This window comes from Anser anser, assembly GCF_964211835.1.
Source record: "Anser anser genome assembly, chromosome: 3".
Lineage (NCBI taxonomy): Eukaryota > Metazoa > Chordata > Aves > Anseriformes > Anatidae > Anser > Anser anser.
Genome location: NC_139722.1, coordinates 70589743 through 70610502, shown reverse-complemented (window position 1 = coordinate 70610502; position 20760 = coordinate 70589743). Strand labels below are relative to the sequence as shown.

General features: G+C 39.9%; 1 protein-coding gene across 15 annotated transcripts in view; it reads left to right on the top strand.

The window, feature by feature from the left end:
* The window catches only part of SASH1 (SAM and SH3 domain containing 1), a gene marked incomplete at its 5' end in the record, with an annotated part of 511807 nt that overhangs the window by 418386 nt on the left and 72661 nt on the right, over positions 1-20760 (top strand). The window contains one exon of one of the 15 annotated variants that reach the window (XM_083830237.1): positions 3671-3736. The exons of the other annotated variants lie outside the window; for them this stretch is intronic. Of the gene's footprint in view, positions 1-3670; positions 3737-20760 lie in introns of those variants that run through there. 15 annotated transcript variants of the gene reach the window in all.

Here is a 20760-nt window from a genome sequence, read left to right as displayed (position 1 = left end):
CATCCTCATCTGTAGTGATTTTCTTGTCCCTTTATATTTAGCAGGACTTTTAATTTGAACCTAAGATCAATTGAACATATTCTTGCTGTGCTTTTCTTTTATGCTAGTAGCAGTGCTTGTCTGCCGGAACTGACAGACTAGATTTGTATTAACTCTGTGATTTGATCTCATTGGAGCCTGAAGACTTCAGGAGTGTAGGAGGAGGAATCGGTTGACTAACTTCAGCTCCCTTTGTGTATTTTCTTTTTCTTTTCTCTGCTCTGAATTTAAAAGATGACAACCAATGTGGAAATGTACAGTGTCGTGCTGCCTGGACCATGAGGTAAATTTTATTGCAAGGGATAAGATTATTAAAAAATGAAAGAAAACAAATTAAATTGTCATATAAGAAAATACATCTCTCAGAATAAAAACCCAAAGCATGGTAAATGGTTTTTGTGGTGTGCAGTCCATGCACTAATAGAAGGATTCCAAATACCTGAGTGACGTTACTCTGGGAAAGACAGTAGTATGTGCTGGCAGACCATTAAGTTTCGGGGAGTGAAGATCCAGGATATTGTGAACACACTTAACAGCTTTTCTAAAGTTGCCAGGCAGTCCGGAGTTTGTTTAGCAGACAGTTGTTTATTGTGTTTTAGCAAACCCTGGGACAATGCTGATAGCTAGCTAAAAACACTGGTGAGACTTGTGTGAAGAAAAATTAAGTGGCAGCCAGCGTTGCTCTAAAATGCACACGGCTAACCTCTTAAGATTTTTCCAGTCCTGCATTCAAAATAGGTGACTTTGGGTAACTTTTTTGATAATTCTATTGGATTCAGTAGTGACTGTTAAGGAGAAAATTGGTACTGTATCAGAAGAGTATCAAATAAATGATAGCAGCTAAACCATCAGAAGAATGAACCCAGAAGGTGCAATGTCTACCCACTAGATCAGGTTGCCCAGGACTCTTCTTTGTCCTTAAGTAGATTAGTTCTGACTTCCCAGGCAGCTCTGTGTTCCTTTCCTTCCATCCTCCAACCAGTTCATCTACATGTGCTGAAGATGGCTGACAGCAGCTTCAGGAGTCGAAGTACTGTTGCGCTAGCTTCCACTTCTCCTGCGTCTTTAGGTAGAGGAACACCACCGCTGGATCTCAAGGAATAATGAGGATGTTGCTCAAGACAGAAGTCTTGAAGTTATTGAGGTATCCAAAAAAAACTGCACTTGTAAGAAATGTAACAGCCTTGCAGGTTGTCAGAGAAAACAGGCAGGTCTTAATCAGGAATAAATCAAGAGCGTGTTTTGAGGGGAATGAGAAATGCATCACGAGTATTCGTGCACATCTGGATGTGCTTTGGAACATCTGCTTCTCCACAGCAGAAGGACACTCCTCCAGCAAAGATGCCCAGAGGAAGGCAGGCTTCCTTCTGCAAACTCAAAAGGTTTATTCCTACCCAACCACCCCTCCCCCTTTTTTTTTTTTTGCCAGCCTGGCCCTGATCTTTGTGCTGTAGGTTCTGGCACTGCACAGCTACCCCCCTTTGATCTCTCCATGCTTTATCTTTTTCCAGTGTTGTGTAGGTTTCCTGTTTCAGCAGTATTGCCTGAAGCATGCAGAGAAATATTCCGTTTCAAACAGGACGGTCTGTGAATTTTGTGTTTGAAGGAGAGTGCAAGCAGTTTGAAGAGATGTGATTTCTTTAGTGATTGATCAATCTGTTTTCCACAAAATAATAAAAGGAATGGGTATCAGATGGAAATCCCTCTTTCTGACTCCTGTCTGCCATATCCCTCTTGATTTATTTCAGTGCTCCCCCCAGTTTAAATTACAGCTGTCTTGCAAAATGAAACAAAATAGTTTGGGATATCTGAATCCAGATTTTCCTTGACTCTTAAGTCTTTTTTGGATGTTCAAGAAAATTAAGTAATAGCTAATCAATAGTAATTGAAGGTAGTAAACCTGTTTTTGTATACATATGAATATGAATGGGTAATACATACTACAGCAGGATTAAATTTCAGTACCTTATCAAAAGGATGAATTTCTTGTGTTGCTGGGCATGATAAACAAAATCAGTCACGGATTAGAAACTAATTAAAGAAGAAAGACTTGAAATGATTAGCAAAATTTGGAATGCATAAGGTTCTTACGAAACACACAGTGGTAATTTTCATTTACATCTGTGTCTCTTGCCTGTTGCTGTTGAAGTTCCCGATAAGACTGTAGTCGTAATCATTAGATTTAGCTTCCGTGTGAAAATGATGGCAATGTAGTCGTGTACCTCAGCTCATGTAAGGATGCAAAGAAGGCAGTGTTTGTAGGAATAATGACTTATTAAATCAGTGGATATAACTGTGGAAAACAGACAAGCTTTTCAAGCTATCCAGATAAATTAGGAAGATAAAAAGGTAGCAAAAGAAAATCAGAATTTGGAAGCTTCTTTCAAGAAAAGCTAAGAAGATAAACAATATTTGAAAGAAGCCCACCTCCAAGTGGCATATTTCAGGCTTCAGTCAGCTGTCTGTCTTGGGCCACCTCCAGACGTGTTCAGGCCTCTCCTCTTCTAGTCTCGCAGCAAAGATTAAGCCAATAGTTCAAGTCTGTTTTGACACAGAAGATCGCTTTTAAAGTTTCACAGCTTGGGGGAATTGCTGGAAGGGATGCCAATGAGATGTATGAAGGAAGTTGGTCATCGGAATTGCTTTATTACGTTCATGTGGTGATCTACATAATTGGAGCCTTCAGTTGCTAGCCTACACAGTTGCTCACCAGATAGTTTAATTTCTCCTTTGTATAGCGCTTTCCACCCTCAAAGCACTTTAAAAACGTTAATTACCCTTTGTTGTATCCTTTGAGGTTGGTAACTTGAGTATCATTATCCCTGTTTAGGCCTCTCCTCCCTGAGATTTTGTTGCTCAGGGAGATTTACCTTTGTAATTCTGTAATGTTTTGTCTGTGACCATGAGTTTGCAGTAGATTAGCACAAAATTTGTGTAAATTCAGAAGGATTTAACAAGTAATGGTGTTAGTCTGGGTGTACCCCCAGAGTAGCTGTAAACAAATACTGGCCACAAGAGCTAATTACATAGTGCATGGCCAGGGTGATGAACAAGCTAGGTGGCCTGTGGCTCAAGGCTAAAGTCCAGCCTGCTATCTCACTTTTCTTTAAGTCAGAGGTATCTTAAGAGTAAGACCACTGAAGTATTCTTGATCTCACATCTTTCAGACAACTTCATTGTTTTTTTCTTAAGTACGGAGGTCTGGTGAAGAGTCTAGCTCTATTAGTCAATAGCTCACTGCCACTCCTACAGTTCTGCGGCTGCTTTACGTCATTTATGTATGGAGGGGATAATGCTGATACGCAGAAGTAGAGAGCTCTATTACTTCACTATAGAGTGGATTTTCATCTCTTCAGAAATGCATTGGTTTCACTGGAAAGTTAGCAAACAGCGATTGCTGAAAAACATGCTGTTTCAGTAAGACCCAAATTAAATATTCATTTTGAACACCTGTGGGAAAGTATGAGAAACAAGGGGCTTGGTTTGCAAATAGTAGGAGGTGGTGGTTTGATCCAGCGGGGTAGAAACCCAAAGTTCAGTTCTCTCCTCTGCTTGAGGAAACTTGAACTCTTATCTCCTATCTTGGAGTGCTTTTACTATTCCATAGTCGTCTTAACATTATCTGTTGATCAGCACAATTCGCATACATAAACAGTTCCTGCAGCAGCAATTGGAATACCAGTGTCTCATCTTCCAGGTAGGCATCTTCTCCACAAAGCTTCTAAATCTTATTTTACCTTCTTCACTTGCAGTTTGAAAAAATTTAAATACTTTAAACAGGGCTGAACAGCATTATTAGCAATGGAGTAGGAAGATGAATCTCAGACTAATGGGTTTTGGCTCCTTTTTTATTTTTATTGTTTCAAATGCTTCACTTCAGATTGATACTATATAAAGGAGCCAAGTTGCTGACCCTCTAGCAAAATTCAAGTTTGTTTTTCTTTACTGCTGTTTTTAACTCCATAAGTAGTTTGGATAACTTTTTGTTTGTAAGATAGACATTAGCAGGTCAATTATCTTCCTTTGATCTCTTTGTTTATGAGTAGCCTCCCAAATTAATGGCAAGACTAGAACTTACCTTTATGCTGCCTTGGATGAACATTTCAGGGGGCTTGATAACTTTGTTGTTTTTTCCTCTGTTGAACTGAGATAGGTTCAGCGCTACTGGATTAATTTTGTTGTGGCTTTTAAATTGCAGGTGGTATATGTAAATTTACACGTTTGCTCTTGAACTATTCATTTGTTTTGTAGAAGTCATCCTAATTTCCTAAGAAATGTTAATGTTAATCTTCTTCAGAATTCCTTTAAGCAATGGAAATGGAAAAACACCATGATACGTGTCAAATTTTACATCTGCCTTTGGTAACATGGAAATATCAAATATCTAAGGAAGCTTTCCATGACTGAATAACGGGGCAGTTATACATGGAAGATTGTTGAAAACGTGTAGAAAAAACAATAAATAAATTTTCAGTGTGTTACAGTTCGGCTAAGGTAAATACAGAGGTGAAGTAGCCATGTATTTTTCACTGAGTTTTTGGCCCAAAGGGAGTAAAGGCGGTTGGAAGGTTGGAAAGATGAAGATAATTTTTTTGCCATTAGATATGCTCTTTGGAGCTTCCTGCATTTTGCCACCGTTGTAAGTTTTGTTGGGATACTTAGACTGTTCAGGCATGGCAGGAGGTGATGAGTGCTGAAGGAAGGAGCCTTGGCTTTGGGACATGTGAGAGTAGAATAAGGACTCCAAGCGAGTCTGGAGCAGGTGCCCCATAAGCTGGGACCTCTCACTGAGTTTGTCAGGAGGAAGAAGAGGAAAGAAGGGAGTTTGGTCATTGATTGTTCCCAAGGCTGAGGAGTGAAATGCTAGAAGGTACAACGAGTAGGTCAGTAGAAAATTGGGCTAGGATAGAGAAAAGTAGGTGATTCACCCTTAAGGCTACCAGAGAAAAAAACTGCTACAAAGCCCCAAGCTATATTTACTAGTGTGAGACCTATACTGGCTGTGTTGATCAGGATGCTGTAATGATATAACATGGTTTAAAGTATTACAAAAAGTAATAACTGAAAAAATGCTGCAGTGTAGCACAACTTTAGGAATTTTCAGACCCTTTGACCACTGGCTTTTATATATACATATATTTTAGGGTCAATTTGTTGAGTCATGAGGTCAAGGGAGGAGGTTTTTAATAACAGTTTTGATCTTTTTCTTACAGCTACTGCAACTGTGAGCCACGGTCAAGGCTATGATTTCCACTACAGTAGGTTGCTCTGAAGCTTTGCAAGCTTCAAAATGAAGTAAATGAGAAAAGAGAAAATAAAGGGTTTGAAAATAGAGGCATGGAAAGGTTGAACTGTTTCTTCATAGACTGTTTGAAAGACACTTGAAAGTCCTTAGAAAATGAAAGTTGAGGTTAGCCCTGTCTTAGTCCAGCTTCACAAAATGAGAGGAGGACTTAAAACTATTGACTTGTAAGAATAAACTGGAGGAGTTCTGTGAAAACATAAGAAGATCCCCTAATACAAAAGAGATTTATTGTATTATAGCTTCATTTGGAGAAGTGGCAGGACATCTCTCTTTCTAGGGTTTGTATCTTTAGTGTATTTCTCCTACTCTTAAAAATTACAAAAATAAAAATGTTCAGGCAGCCATGGCAGAAGAAAGCAGGAAGGCATTTTAGCTGAGTGGGTGATACTAAAAATATAAGGTCCATAATGAAGTTTAAGGAGAGAGGCATTTTGCCAAAAGTCACTTTCATGGGAAACATCCTTTGTGTTTTCTTTTATGTCCATGCTAAATGGAACAGGAAATAGTTATTGTTTTCTCTAAATAGTGCAAACATAATTGATCTTCTCTGCTTACTAGTGGTGACATTGAGATTCTTCTACCTGGAATTACTCAGATTTCTATCAAAAAGGGCCACTACTGAATAACTCTCATGACAATAAAAGGCATACAGTTAGGGCAAGACATATTAGTTGGCTCTCTGAGTAATTTTGCTTATGGCAAGTTATCTGCTGTGTTTCCTTTCAGCCTTTGACATAAATGTCTTCTTTAACACTTCTCTGAATCTTGGGGTCCTCTTCTCACTGAAGAATGCTTTATCATTGTCTTTGAGATAATTGTAGATATCCTTTGAAAGGATATTTCTAGTAGTGTAGTAGTAGCTCTTGAACTCTGCTTCAAGTATGTAAACTTTCATTAGAGATAATTAAAGCATTTTTCAAACTCTTTACATGTAAGCTTATGAATACCCTTAAAAATTAGCATTCTTGATTTAGTATTTATTTTTGGTGATCTTTAGGATGTGGTGTTTTGTTTTTTTAACACCCTTTTTCCCCTTACCATTTTATGAGCACAGTCTTTTTTATACCTTCATGTAAGTCAAGCAGTCTTGAAGACAGGAGTATCAAATTTTCTTTATGAAGTTCCAGCAGTTTTCTAAAACCTGAGGCCTTTCCTTTAAAAATCTGAATTTAATTATATACAAGACCAGGCCATTCTGCTTCTTAATGCTAATGCAATTCATTCTGGTTGATCGCTGTTACTTGAGGGGCACCTTGAAAGTTACCAACTTCATTTACTTGCGAGGAGCAAAACCTTGTCCAATGAGTGAAACCTAAAATTTTGGTGATAATGTTCATGTAATTCATTTTGTATAACAGCACGTATTCTATTGTGGCAATGCTATAGGTAATGTAACGTTTTTAACACAGAAGTACTCACCCCATAGCTCACAGAATGGTGCATTATTTGTAATCCAAGTGGAAGGATAACAAGATGAGTTCTGTCATGGCTCACCTCTTTAGGCTGAGGGAAATGACACATTTTGCTTAACAGCTAATAGAAACACCAGAGGAGATTTGGAAAGCTAAAAAGATATCTTACATAAATTGGTCTTTCAGCCATATGAACAGCAGAAGGAAAAATCAAATTGAGGCTTCTTGAGAGCAGCTGCAACTGATGAGGATTTCATGTAGTTTTAACAGCTTTTCTTATTAAAGTGCCCTACCAGAAGTTTTCAAGGAACCTATTCCTACTCACTGTCCATATCTCCAGCTTTTGTGGAGTTTGGTAACTATAGCAGGGGTGTGAAAGAAACCATCTTATACTAAGAATTCCTTTATTTTATTAATATATTTTTTTAATCTTGTCTTAAATGACTTTTTCATAATAACTCTCCTTCCCTGACACCATCTATCTTCTCAAGGCTTTTCTTCGTAGTAGTTCCCCACACCTTCCTCTTCAATCCCTTCCCGTAGCAGCTCAGCAGCTGTGGATGCCCCACACCAGGAGATGTTCAAGGGTGGTCTGGATGGGGCTTTGGGCAACCCAATCCAGTTGGTGGCATCCCTGCACGTGGCAAGGAGGTAAGAACTAGGTGATCTTTAAGGTCCCTTCCAACCCAAGCCATTCTGTGGTCCAGTGCCTCTTTCCAAAGCTTCACAACCCTTTCTCTCTCCAGTACTTGGAGTGGAAGTGTCCCTTCAGCCACTTTTCTCCATTCACTTCATTCCACATGCTTAATTTTCTCCTTTCGTTGAGTGCCTTCTGCACCATACTTTTCTTCTACCCTTCTGTATTCCTTATTCTTGTTGTACCTACCTCCCCAAGTTGGTTGTTATCTCATGAAAAGCAGGAGCTTTGTTAAAGCAGCTACGCAAGTTCTGCAAAACAGCGACAGAAGGAATCTAAAGGCTCAGAAATCTATGTAAAACACACCCCTGACGACTGATGAGTTGAGGATGGTACACATGTAAAACATCCCTTAAAGTACAAAATAAGTGAGAAATTAAACTGCTGTATATAGCTTCCTTTCCTTCAGCTTTGAATTAGACATTGCCATAAGCAGTCTGTATCTCAGCCACACCTGATTAAGGTTGCAAATGCTTGCTCTGGGATGTCTCTTACTGCAAATGGAGGAGTGGAAGTTCTTTGTAGTTGTGTGTGAAATGTGTAAACCAGAAGTGAAACGCAAAGCAAGATCTGAATTTTTGTTGTTGTGGTTGAAGATGAGTTGCCAAATATACCCTGTTTTCTGCTCCCTCAGTCTCTGTGTTTTATAGTGTTGCGCAGCGTGGAATTCAACTTAGCTTCATCTTAGAATTTTGAGAAAACACCAGGTGCATCCTTTGCCCCAAGACAGATTCACCTATGGTTATTATTCCCGACAGATGTTGATCTGACCTGTTCGTAAATCTATCCCAACATGTTAATTCCACAGTCTCCCTAGGCAAATTATTTTAGTGTGTACAGTCCTTACCACTGAGTATTTTTATTGGTATCTCACAGACTTCTCTCTACCTTTTGCTGTCTTGCAATGAAACAAAAAACATTTCTTTCTCTTTACAGTAATTTTTCGTACATATGAAGGACATTATGTTCTCTTCCCCCTCCTTTTTCTCTCCCACTGGTTAAACATCACTAATTTCCTGCGCCAGGGTTGACCGTTCACAAATATCTCTGCTTTTTTTCTGTACTATGATCAATTTGCTCCCTGTTTTTTGAACAACAGTGCCAAAAACAGACCATGATTGCACCTGATGTCTTAGCAGGGTTGAGTGGAGCAGAAGGGTTGGTAGCACGCCACTGTTGTGTTTATATTTGCAATACACCAGTTGTTCTTTATGCAACAGCGTGACACTTACACTCCTGTGTGGTTATGATTCATGATAATCCCCATGTCTATTTCTGCCAACCTGTTAGCTATCCAGATGTTCCCCACCCTAGATCTCTTTGACCGCGTAATTCTGTTTGAATGCAGTACCTTTCAGTTCTCTTTACAGACTAGCATCCTATTATGAAATTAGGCCAGTGAATAATCTGCTTTTTCATCAGTTATTTCCCTAGCAGTGTTGGTGGATTGACGTGTTTGTTTTTCTAGAATGGAGCCTTACACGAAAACAACCTTTTGTCTGTGTAATGAATAATGACAGTACCTTCCAGCCCTTTGCTCCTTGATAATAGAACTAGACAACAGTGTCTCTTTGTACCTTTCTTGTTTGATCTACCAGCAGAGATCAAGCATGTATTTATTGATCTGGAGTGTGTATGTATTTGTATAGATGGCACTAGTTTTGCCAAAAATAAGGCAAAGTTGCTGGGGTAGCAACTTATCGCTGAGCAGCCACATTTACGTGCTCTCTTGGATTTCTTTATTGATGTAGATATTCAGCTCATTCTGAAAAGCACATCCCATTGTGGACTTGCAGGAAAGGATCAGTCTATAAGTAAGAGTGACATGGAACAGGTCCAGAGAACCCCCTGTATTTACATGTGACCTTGCAAAAAGATGGGACATAACCTGTCTCAGCATTGAGGTCATCTGCAAAATACTGAATAACTTATTCAATGCAAATTATATTCCTTGGATTGATTTGGAATATACTTACTGCAAAGAAAATCTTTGCCATCCTCTCAAATAGAGTTACCTATTTACCTATGCCACTATAATAGTTAGTATTATGAAGATGTTGCTTTATTCATATTGCCTTCTTAAGTCACTATTTATTGATTTCTGTAGTGGAGCCTTCCATAAATTTAGTAATGAATTACTTGGTCTTGAACCCTGACAACCTTATTTACTGCATGCTATAGTAAAGAGGAAAACGAGAGGTCAACTCAGGTTTTGACATGACTGCCATACAGACTTCCTTTCAACAGAACCAAGCCATAAAATTAGTGTGTTTTTTTTTCTCAGTTTTATGTAACGTTAACATCTTTTATTTTGAAAATATTTTTAAATTTTCATGTGACGCACACAAACCAAACACTCTTGCTTTCCTCCTGTGCCTGGTAACTTTAAGATCAAGTGACAAACTATATTGTATAGATGTAGAATCACATAACTGCTTCGTGAAATAAAATTGTTACTTATATAAGTTGTTTCCCATCATGGGACATTCTCTTGTTTTATGGAATTGCATTTTAAGATCCTGATTTATTTTTTATTGTTTCTAAAACAATATCCTGAAACTTGTCTTATGATGGAGAAAACACTATTGTTTTTAATATAAGTGTTTGACTGCCACTTTCTTAGTCCATAGGCTATTTTATGATCTGATTTTCATTAATATGAAATAGTACCTACACTCCTGCTGAAATTACTTTCATGTGTAACCCCCCCCCCCCCGATTTTCTGTGGAAAATACAGTTCTTCATGAAAAAAAGTTTAAAACCATGCAGAAAAGGGTACTTCCGCAGTGCTCACTTGATTTGCCTTCAAAAAATTGTTTTAGAAGTATAAGGGCACATCAGGTAAAATAGGTTCTGGCCTTTCCCAGCATTATGACTTCTCTTTATGAAAACACGTTTTTCAGGTGGTGGATTATGACTGTCATGAAGAGGACAGACTTTGTATCTACAACATTGTGAGGATTTTCTTTCATTTTGCCATGATATTAATTTGTAGGCTAAGAGGTTATTGTTATGTGTGATCTCCATCCATGGATTTCACAGAGTTGGAAAAACTTTGGGTTTGATCCCTCACCCCTGGACAAAGTCCAGTCTCTTGGTTGGATGTGGTAAAGCCTGCGGTGGGACAGTGACCAGATTTGACTAATGACAAACGGTGCCACTGAAAAATAACACAACCTACTGGTGTTCCTGGCGTTTGGCATACAGGATGTTCTGTTGCTTTTCATTCCTGTGTTTCCTTGACAGTTGGCTGTGAGCCATTGTTGGATTTTCATTTGCCAAGATAATTTTTTTTGAAAACAGCAAGAAAATAAATTAAGCTTGTAGGTGTGATTATAGCAATAATCATTCTTTGAACTTGATGAAAATTTCAGGACACTCATTCAGCCATGCGAAAGGCTCTCCAACTGCAGAAAGGAACAATCCCCCAAGGAACATAAATCAGTATTTGAAGGAGTCAGGGCAAAAATTAAGGGTATTCTGGTTAAGGGATACTGGGTTGGGGAGAAGAAGAAAAAACTTAGTTGTCCCTTTAAGTAATCTGGAAATGGTAATGCTCTTGTTTAGTTAGGAGAGATTTTTCTAGAGGAGCAGAAGGCTCTCAGTGCATGTCTCCTGTTTCTTATTGATGCGTGGCAGAGAAAGCTTAAGGCTCCTTTGCGTTGCTAGATGAGGACCTTATCTTCAGCAGTCAGTAAGGCAATGCTGATAATGTGAAAACATTTGCATAACCTATGAAAATTGGCATATAGAAGCAATTACATTGCGGCTTCCGAGAGAATTTATGGAGAACGTAAATATGCTGGTTTAATTAGGGGCACAACGCTAACTGCTGATACATTCCCCTCAAAGTCTGCTTTCAGAGCACAATTGCTAAATGTTTTTTTCAAAACACAGGGGAAGCTTAAGGAGGAAAATGAAGTTGAGTAAATTTTTTTATTAATGCAAATGGTGGAAATGTAGTCACAGTCCATGAAGTCTGCAGAGCTGCTCATGCATTTTTATCCAGAATCAGAGCCAAAGACTGCACCGGAGTTGCCAAAGAGCAAATCATAAATTGCTGTGTCGATCAAAATTATAACAGTAAGAGATGTTATCTCAGCTTGGCATGCACACTTTTAATAAAGCAAGGCAAATTGAGAAGAATGAGTTTTCAGGGAATTGGATTGTCATAAAAAGGCAGTTAGACTGTTTTGTTTTTCTTTCCCTGTATTTATTTTTTCAGAACAGCTATTTACTCTGAAAATGACGAACCTGACAATAGTCCTGAGCATAATGAGCATAAGACAGGACAAACCATTTAACTTGCTCAGCAAGACTTCATCTGCTTGTCAGCTTGCTCTCACAGGCTTCTTGTAAACTTGCTCCTATGTTGTCTTTCTGCTTTCTTGGACCACTAGAGAAAGCTACCACTGCCTTTAGTGATCAAGCCTAAGTAAAATCTAATCTGTGTAATAAATGTACACAAGCATGTATGCATCCATGTAAGAATTTAGAGATTTGTCTGCTGGGACTGAACGGGAGATAGTCACGGTGTTTTGAGGTTACTTTCTCAGAGGATCCTCTCACTGATGGTTTTGAAGGCTCGTTTGGACAAGAGAGCGGTTGCAGTAGCAGGGCCCTCTTCAGCCAGCCAGGTGTCTGAGTTGAGATGGCGCGCATTAATGGCCATTGGTTGCAAATATGAAGGAACATTGGGAAAGAGATGTAGTTCTAGTTTTTGTATTCCTCAGTTTCTTTTCTGAGGTTTTCCAGGCTGCTTCACAACTTTGGCAAAGCTGGGAAGTGTACAGTAGGTAAGGGTTCTTCTTTCCAAACCCATACAAGCACAGGAGTTTTATGTGACTTCCTTGCGATAATTTGGAAAGTGTCAGTAACAGAACTGGAAGAGGGACTCTCTTAATTTCTACGTTTCTCTTGTATTGTTTCAGGAATGCTATTCACGGAAGGTATGGGGAACGCTTTTTAGTTTCCATTGCTGGGTTTGTTTCTTGTGTGTGTGGTGTCATTGTTTTTGTTTTCCTTCTAGAGGAAGTGCTTACTTTAGTTGTAGCAAATGATTCTCCATTTTGTCTGTGAGCACTGTAGGAGGATATGTTACTAATATGCTTGTGCAGTGTGAGGCAGAATAGGCACCGGTAATAGCTATGTTTTGTTTTTTTTGATGCAATAGCGTGAGTGATTCCAGTTTAGTCTCTTAAATCCTCGAGAGTTTTTTTTTTTTTCAGAGTATTTGCAGGAAGAGCACAAGAAAATAATGAAGAGTAAATTTTTTTCCATGTAGGTTCTCTGGATGAACCTACCGCACCGTCACTCAGTATTGCGTTGAGCTAGCTTCTTGCAGGAAGTGAGGAGCCTCGTTGTCCATTAGGAGACCACAGCTGTCTGAATACTGTCAAATGTAATCTACAGATGCATCAATACTGCGTTGCTGATCTTGTCTCAAGCTGTTCACCCAAGGAGCACCGTCTTCTGAAATAGTCTCCTGTGCATTTGAGCTTTACTTCATATTCTCTTCTGACCATCGCAGTGTGCTCTTTCCAATTTTGCCTACAGAGCTGCTGTTTTCTCTTCAGCAGTATAAACAGGAGAGTTCAAAGCAGTACAACAGACCTGAACCCACCTGCTCTCCTGGTGGGAGGCATATCCTCGAGGTTGAGTGGGTTTTGTTTTATTTTTATTCTTCCTGGGAATAGCAGTGCATGGTGTTTCATGGTCACCACATAAATCACTTTTCTAAGTTTGTAGGTGTGGAAAAATCCCTTGGGAGTAGGTCGCACAGAGAGTAGGATGGCACATAGTAAAAACAGCTCTAAAAATCAAATCTCTTGAGGCATTACAATGTGCATAACATGCAGAAGACAAATCTAGAGAGGACTTTTTCTCTTCTTTGAAGAGTTTTATTTCCTCTTTCCCTAGTGTGGAGGACACACCAAAATCTATGACTTAGAGAACGCCCAGAGTTAGGTGGGGATGCAGAAGGAAAGAGAGAGACAGGCTTCAATTAGCCATGCATGCCTGTATCTTGAAACTTCAGTGGTCTTACTTCTGTAACTCTGCCTATTTTAAATGGACTAATGAAGACAGTTTCATTATTTTTAGGTTTGTTGAAAATAATCATTACAAATACATTTGTTGCTACTAAGAAAGTGATTTTCAGGATACTAAAGCAAATGGATCATTCATATTTTTCATTCTGACCAGCTGATGTTTTTCTTTTTTCAGTAAACTTCAAAATGTCTTTGTCCTCTAACACGGACTTGAAGTGATAGAAAGGGATGGTATAAAAGATGAGCATTTGCAAGTGTTAGAAAAGCCAAGGACGTGCAAAGAAAACAGATGAATTTAGTAGCAAACAGGCAAAGGCCATGAAGAACAGTTTTTACTGCAGATATCTTGCATAGCCAGCAAAGCGGCTGGAGTGGGAGTGATCTACTGAGATAACCTCACATTTTAGTACCTAAACAACAGTAGCAGCATTTTCAATCTTTGCAGGCATGTCAAGGCCTTGGCGAGGTGGGGGGCAGCTGCACAAGTTGTGAGAATCCATTTACTGCTTTCTGAAACATGCAGTGTTGGGCTGTTGAAAGTTGCTTCTTAGTTAAATCTGAACAGTACTGGAGGAGTGAACAAATAAGTCTGTTAATATAGAAAGCTAAGTTGAGTTTAATTCATAGTGTCTAATTCAAGCTGAAAGTTGAGAGGCGTTTTTTTTTTTTTTTAAGTATAAGAATAATGTTTGTGTCAAATGAGCGCTCTCAGCTTATTCAAGCTTAAATTTTGGCATTTTAAAGTTATAGCGAGATGCATGTAAGCCTCCCTTTCAGTATATACATTTGCCAAGCATTTTTTACAGGGAGCTGGAATTTGGCACCAGTCAAGGACAGGGAGACACAAGAATGAAATGAAATCAGTAATGATTACAAGTAGAACTGATGGATCTAGTCCAGTGTCATCATTTACTCTGAGTACTTAAGAAAAAGTAAAAAAGCAAAAATAGTTGTTGGATTGATTTTGATTTTTTTTTTTTTAATTTTCTATTTGAAGCATTTCTAGTTTTCAGAAGTGAAATAGATCCTTCAAGACTAAAAAAAATCCTTTACATCCTCCTTTGTAATTTGGCAATCATAGGAGCCCTCACAGAACTCTAATGTGTGAGGAGTATTCCTAGGCGTGAGTATTTGCATGTATTTATGAGGAATGGTGAAGAATGAAACTGGCTTCAGGTAATCTTCCTGTCATTGCTGCAGCTTCCCACTTGTTCATAGCACTGAATGGTTTTCACTGTCTTGTCGTCTTTCTTTCTGTGATCTTATGAATTGACAAAGAGTCTCAGGACATGCTTGGACAGTGAGTGTTTTTCAAATCTGGAAAAAAGATTAAAGATCTGTTTATCCTCTAAAAGTTTGGTTGTGTAGAAGTTGTAGATTATGCATTGTGAAACATGAAAGCTGCAGTTTCTACAGACACTACAATTCCATTCTATACAAAATGAAAGTATCTTACAGTATTTATAAACTTGTACTCTTACTGCTTGTACCCTGTATGTGGGATCAGGTCTCCATCCACTGAAGCATACAAAAACATGCCAAAAGTTAAGCATGTGAGTACTGTTGATGGGCACGTGGTTAAATACTTTGTTGTCCTAACCCCTGGATGTCTTTGAAAGACAATATTCAAAATGTATATGTTAGAAGGGTCATGGATTAAGCTAAATGAGTAGCAGACTAGAAAGACAGGGAAAATATGTGATATTGATGAACTGCACTGTGTGTCTTGTGTTGGTTTGAAAGCCAATGGAAGTATATACACCCATAGTATCTTTAGAGAAGTAAGTAGCACCTTAAGTACACTGCAGTACACTTGATCTAATTTGTAGTATCAGTACCTGTCGATAAATCTGTGATAGCCTGGTGTAGCATATGAGAGATTGTTTTGTAGTTTCAGCTACATTTGCTAATGTATTATTTTTATTTCACTAAATGTGGAAATGAAGAATAGTCTGTACCTCCTGCCTTAAAATAAAGCTTAAAATAAACATTGTTAATAGCTTACAGAATATAAGCTGTATGCATGGCAAAAGCCTGTTCAATTCTTAGAATCTTTACAGGAAAACTGTTGCTTTACACACCTTAATGTAAACGTTTTTTTTTTTTTCAGAATTTTTACAGGGAAACTTGCCTGAATTGCAGGTTGGAAATTAGGAGAAATTCCTCCTCTCAGAAAGCGGTCAGGCATTGGAATGTGTTGCCCAGGGAGGTGGTGGAGTCACCGTCCCTGGGGGTGTTCAAGGAAAGGCTGGACGTGGTGCTTAGGAACATGGTTTGGTGGGTGACATTGGTGGTAGAGGGGTGGTTGGACCTGATGACCTTGGAAGTCTTTTCCAACCTTAATGATTCTATTAAAAAAAAAAAGTTAAATACAATGCATCAGTGTCAGACTGATCAGCAAGTAATTGTGATACCAACTTGTGTAATTAGAGTTACTGTCTTGATTGAACTTGTGAGAAGAAATGGCCTTGTCTAAAACCACCGGGTCAGAGTCACGTGCTGGTTGTACTGCATGTGTAAAGTTTTCTCTGCATGCTTAAGGAAGGGCTTGTTTTTAACAAAATCTTGTGTAATATAAGACACTGTAAGCATACCGTTGGTTTGCACATATTCACAAAGTTCATATAACATTAAATAAGAGGCAAAATAATACTGAGGAACAGTTTGGGTTAGAACTGGGGCTGAAACAAGAAAAGCTCTTAAAGAAATGGTCTATGCCCTGATGAGAGCCTCCAGCTGTTGTAGCTAAACCCTGTTAGGATCATAGCCTGGAAAAAAACTAAGGTGCTTAGTTAGAGGGGAGCCTGGGCAGAAAAAAAAAAAATGAAGCTTTTTCAGTCAAGTCATTTTGTTTGTGTTGTGATTTGAGCAGAAGCCAGGGCACCTTTCCCTCGTGAAGGCGGTTGAACAGAGGAATTTGTACCATGGACGCTCCCATAACACTGGTAGCACCTGCCCAAACAAGCAGGTCTTGGCTGAAAAAAAAAAAAAGGCATTTAGAAACCTTTGCAAGTGTTTGTACAACTTAAATTTTACTTTGCTCAGTTTTTCCTTACCACAGTAAATTAATTTAGTTGGAAAGCCTACCAGCAAACTGAGTCATACCGCTTACACAAAGGCATTTGCAAAGGCAAGGTGTTTGGTCATTTGTTCGCCAGGTTTTGCATGTGTAAGGTTTTTGCTGGGAGGGCAGATGAGACAAGACATAGCATGCTCCCTTCCCTCAGCAAACCCTTTGCTTGCTGCAATCAGGCAGCTTGCGATGTCTGCTCCGTGCGGTTTGCCAGCAGTGACAAAGCAGCACGCAAGTGCTTGGCAGCAAATTATTCACTGTAGGGATTTGGCTTCAGTAGATTTCAACTGTCTAAAGCTTTTGAATTCTGTTTCTCTTAGGTTGTAATTGAGAGTTATCATTGCTCATAGCAATACTGCAATGCTGTTAAGGGGAGTGAGGGTCTCTGGACATGGTATTTATGAGTATTATGTTTCTTCTGTACCTTTGCTGCCTTTCTGTTTGAGAGGTTTGTGCATTTGGTTGTTTCTGTCAGTTGTTCTGCTGATGGTTCTTTATTCCAGATGCTTTATCTTTGTCCAGGATGAGGTCTGGTACAACACCTCTTACCTTGAGGTTTGCAGTGTACAGTCTGCTTTGGTCTTAACTTTTACAATGTATGTGTTCCAGCTCTCAGCATTTCCTTTGTCACTTCTAGTCTGGTGCTTTGTTATTTGGTTGCCTGTAGTGTTTCACTTGTCCTCTGGGTTTTTGGTTTTCTGTTCTTGGACTGACCGTTTCTGTTCAATGTTCATACAGAAGATGATTGGTTTAGTCATGTGGAGTAGGAGTCACGATGAAGACCCAAGTTTCTGCAGGAAGACAGCGAAAGACATCATTTATATTGCCATTAAATCAACTGGGCCTAATGTGGAGAATGCATGCTCTAGATGTGCTCCAGGGTTACAAAGGCACTTCTTGCATTCGTTGATTGTTAGTGGTCTCTTTCATGTCAGGGGGGCTGGAATTAGATGGTCTTTGAGGTCCCTTCCAACCCAACCCATTGTGTGATCCAGTGATTCTTTCCAATTATCCAGCTGTTCAGTTCTGCTGAGGCATGTGTAGGGCTGAACCTTCCCTGTGCCAGCACAGGTGAGGCACACTGACTGGATTTGCTAGTTCTACCTAGTCCACCAGAACATCCCTGCAAATCATGGCCAGCTCTTGTGCTGTGGGATAGGCTGTGTAAAGACACCAGTTAGCGCAATTAGGAAAGGGCCTCCAAACAGAAATGGTTACTGGTCGCTGAGGTGTATGTTTCACTTCATGGACATTAGGAAGGCAAGTTATAGAAGTTAAAAGCAACGCATGTCAGCATTTTTAACACTATAACTTGATTAACTGTGACAGCAGTGCTCCTTTAATAGTAAAATACGACACTGAGTGGGTCAGGTGACTAAGAGGGTGCGTCAGCGAGTACAAAGTTTGCACAGGCTTTGCTGGAATGAAGTGCATGTGCTGCTTGGACCCGCTGGGCCGCTGAACACCTAACAGCTGCAGGTGACTCTTGGAGCACAAGTCCGTGCTGCGCTTGAGCTTCACCTGCTTCTGCTTGGCCAGTTCTTGTGTCCTTAAAGTCGAGTGTGGCCCACGGTCCGGTGGAGAGAGAGGCTGGAGTGCAACTTGGGACGCTCGTAGTTGCCTCTTCAGGAGTAAAATAGTCTAACCAGCTGAGTTGTGAATATGTGTTGTAGCAGTGCGGGGAGAAAATGTGTGGGAGAGAAGCGTTTGTAAGGTTTTGCTGGAGCACTCCTCATTCTGTGTGCATGGCTGTGGATGATGGCTGCAGATGATTTGCCTGGAGCAGCAGTGGCAGCTCTCTTGGCAGATTTCGCAGGGCTGAGTTTCAGTGGCCACAGAAGAAAGGCTACTCGCCAAAGCCCAAACGCGCTGTATGCAAGCAGCACCTAACGCTGGCATCGTTACTTGTTCTCCCCAGACACTTTTAGTGCTAGGTTTGCTCATTGTTCAGCAGTCAGCCTTTTGTTTGGAAGAGGTCCTGACTTGCTCTGTGTCGGGATGACTGCCACGCCGTGTAAAACCACACAGACACAAAGCAAAACCGGGCCTTGCCGTTGCGCGCCAGCCCAGAGGCGGCGCGGCACTGGGCTGAGGGGAGCAGGGAGTTGAGCCTGGCCTCGAAGCAGGGAGAGGGGCCTGTCCTCCTGTCCTCTTCTGGGGGACATCTCTGAGCCCCATACCCCTCAATACAGCTGTATGACAGATCCACAGGGCCATGCGTGTTGCCTATTAAACCCGAGAATCACTGAAGCCTGTATTTCTGCTGTCTGGTGGGCATGCCGGGGCAAAACCCTGCGCTGGTGATGCCCGTGTAGCAGCACGACTGAGCTTCACAACAACTGGCTGGAGCTGGCTCAGCAGCAGGAAGGGTTAATGGCCTGCTTGAAGCTGTCAGTTTAACCCTTACCAACATAAGAATCAATGCCGTAAGAGTTTCTAGCCGCAGCCTTTGCTTAAATGTAAAGAGCCAGTCAAGAATCCATCTACCAATAATTGTGTAGATACAGATTTCTATCATAACTGTGTAGAAGTCCATAATAACTACTTTAACATTATCAGACAAATGCTCACTGAAGTGTCTGAGCCCCAGCTGGCTTTATCTTCGTGTCACAGAGACCGCTGCCTTTCCTGTAAACACTGAGATAGAGGCTGTGGAACTGAGGCCTTCGGAGAACCAGGATGCTGCGTGCCTTGTTTGTAAATACACTGCGATGTGCCAAACAGCTATTGGGCTTCAGTAATATTTTTTCACTCTGATGGGAACAACCTTGCATGTCATCTCTGGGCCTAAAAATACGATACAATGCGTCAGAGTTAATTCGTAATTCAGTTTGATGATAATCATCATGTGACGGCCAGCGATGAAGGCTTCAGTCAGTAAGGGTCTGGCCCAAAGCATCCATCAAATACAGGCTTCAGTTTCAAAGGTAAAGAGAAAATGACTAATTTGAAAGTCTCTTTATCAAAGGCAGTTTTTATAGCAGGGAGGAGGTATAAATAGAGACTAGCAATTTGTGGGCTAACCCTTTTTTGCATTAATATGGTTAATTTGTTTTCAGTTCTCTTGTTCAAGAAATTAATTCTCCCTCATTTTCGAAGAGGCTTTGAAGTTAGCATCCAACTATCAACCTCTGTCTCTCTTCCGCTCCCCCTCACATTCCTGGAGTGCGTTTATGCAGGTTGAGAGCAAACACTTCAGTGCATAGCTCTAGGGAATGGATTCATATTGTCCAGCTTAGTTTTGGGGTGGTCAGTTTCACATGCCTATGTAGGAAACAAAATCAGATTGATTCTGTTTTTAAATGTCAGATTTTAAAAGAAGAAAAAAATATTAAAGCATTTACCACTGTAACCAGTTTCTTTTCTGCTTCAAGTGTGCCTTCTTAAAAAGGATCTCGAAACAAACTGCTTCTTTGAAATGAGCTGATTGTAATAAAAAAAAAAAATGTTAGCAGAGACTGGATTTTTTTGCTGACACAAGTTTCTGATAGTAAACTTTTCAAAACCTTTTCTTAGTTGGATTTCTGCGCTTACCACAGACAGAGCAGCTTAAATGGGGGGCAAACCTCACGAACCCCTTGCTTCTGAATGATGACACAAACAGCATATCTCGTTATGGATGTCTGATTGCAGTCTTCTCATGGAATGATGGACACAAGTTGCTAACGGGAGCAAAACTGGATAAAAAAAATTAAACTGAAAGTGCAAATCAGCAGAAAAGGCCTACTGAGTCTAAACCACTGAAAATGACTAGATTGAAGGCTAGAGCTGTGATGCTCTGAGTTCAGGATTTCTGTATTTTTGAGCTTGTAGCTGATGGTGTTTGTAACCTGAAAGCAAAAAAAAAAAGAGGTGTAGTTCTGCTGTCAGCTGTAAAGCAAGAATCCATGTTACACAAAAGTTTTGACTTAATTCTTTCTGCGTCATATCAGTATACCAGGCTGTTTGAATCTCTTCATGGAAAGAATAGAAAACCAGTAGATGTGCATGTAGGCATATCCTCACAATAAGACTACTCACTGGGGATGTGGGGTAATGTGGTTCACATACTTGCATAGCTTAAATCTCCGTTGTATCTTCTGTTACCTCTGTTCCTGTTCTCTGTTGGACTCTTGCACTTCCCTAAAAATTTGAAAGGAAAAAAAAAATCTCTTTCCTGAGGAGTAGTGCTAAAACTTTCAGTA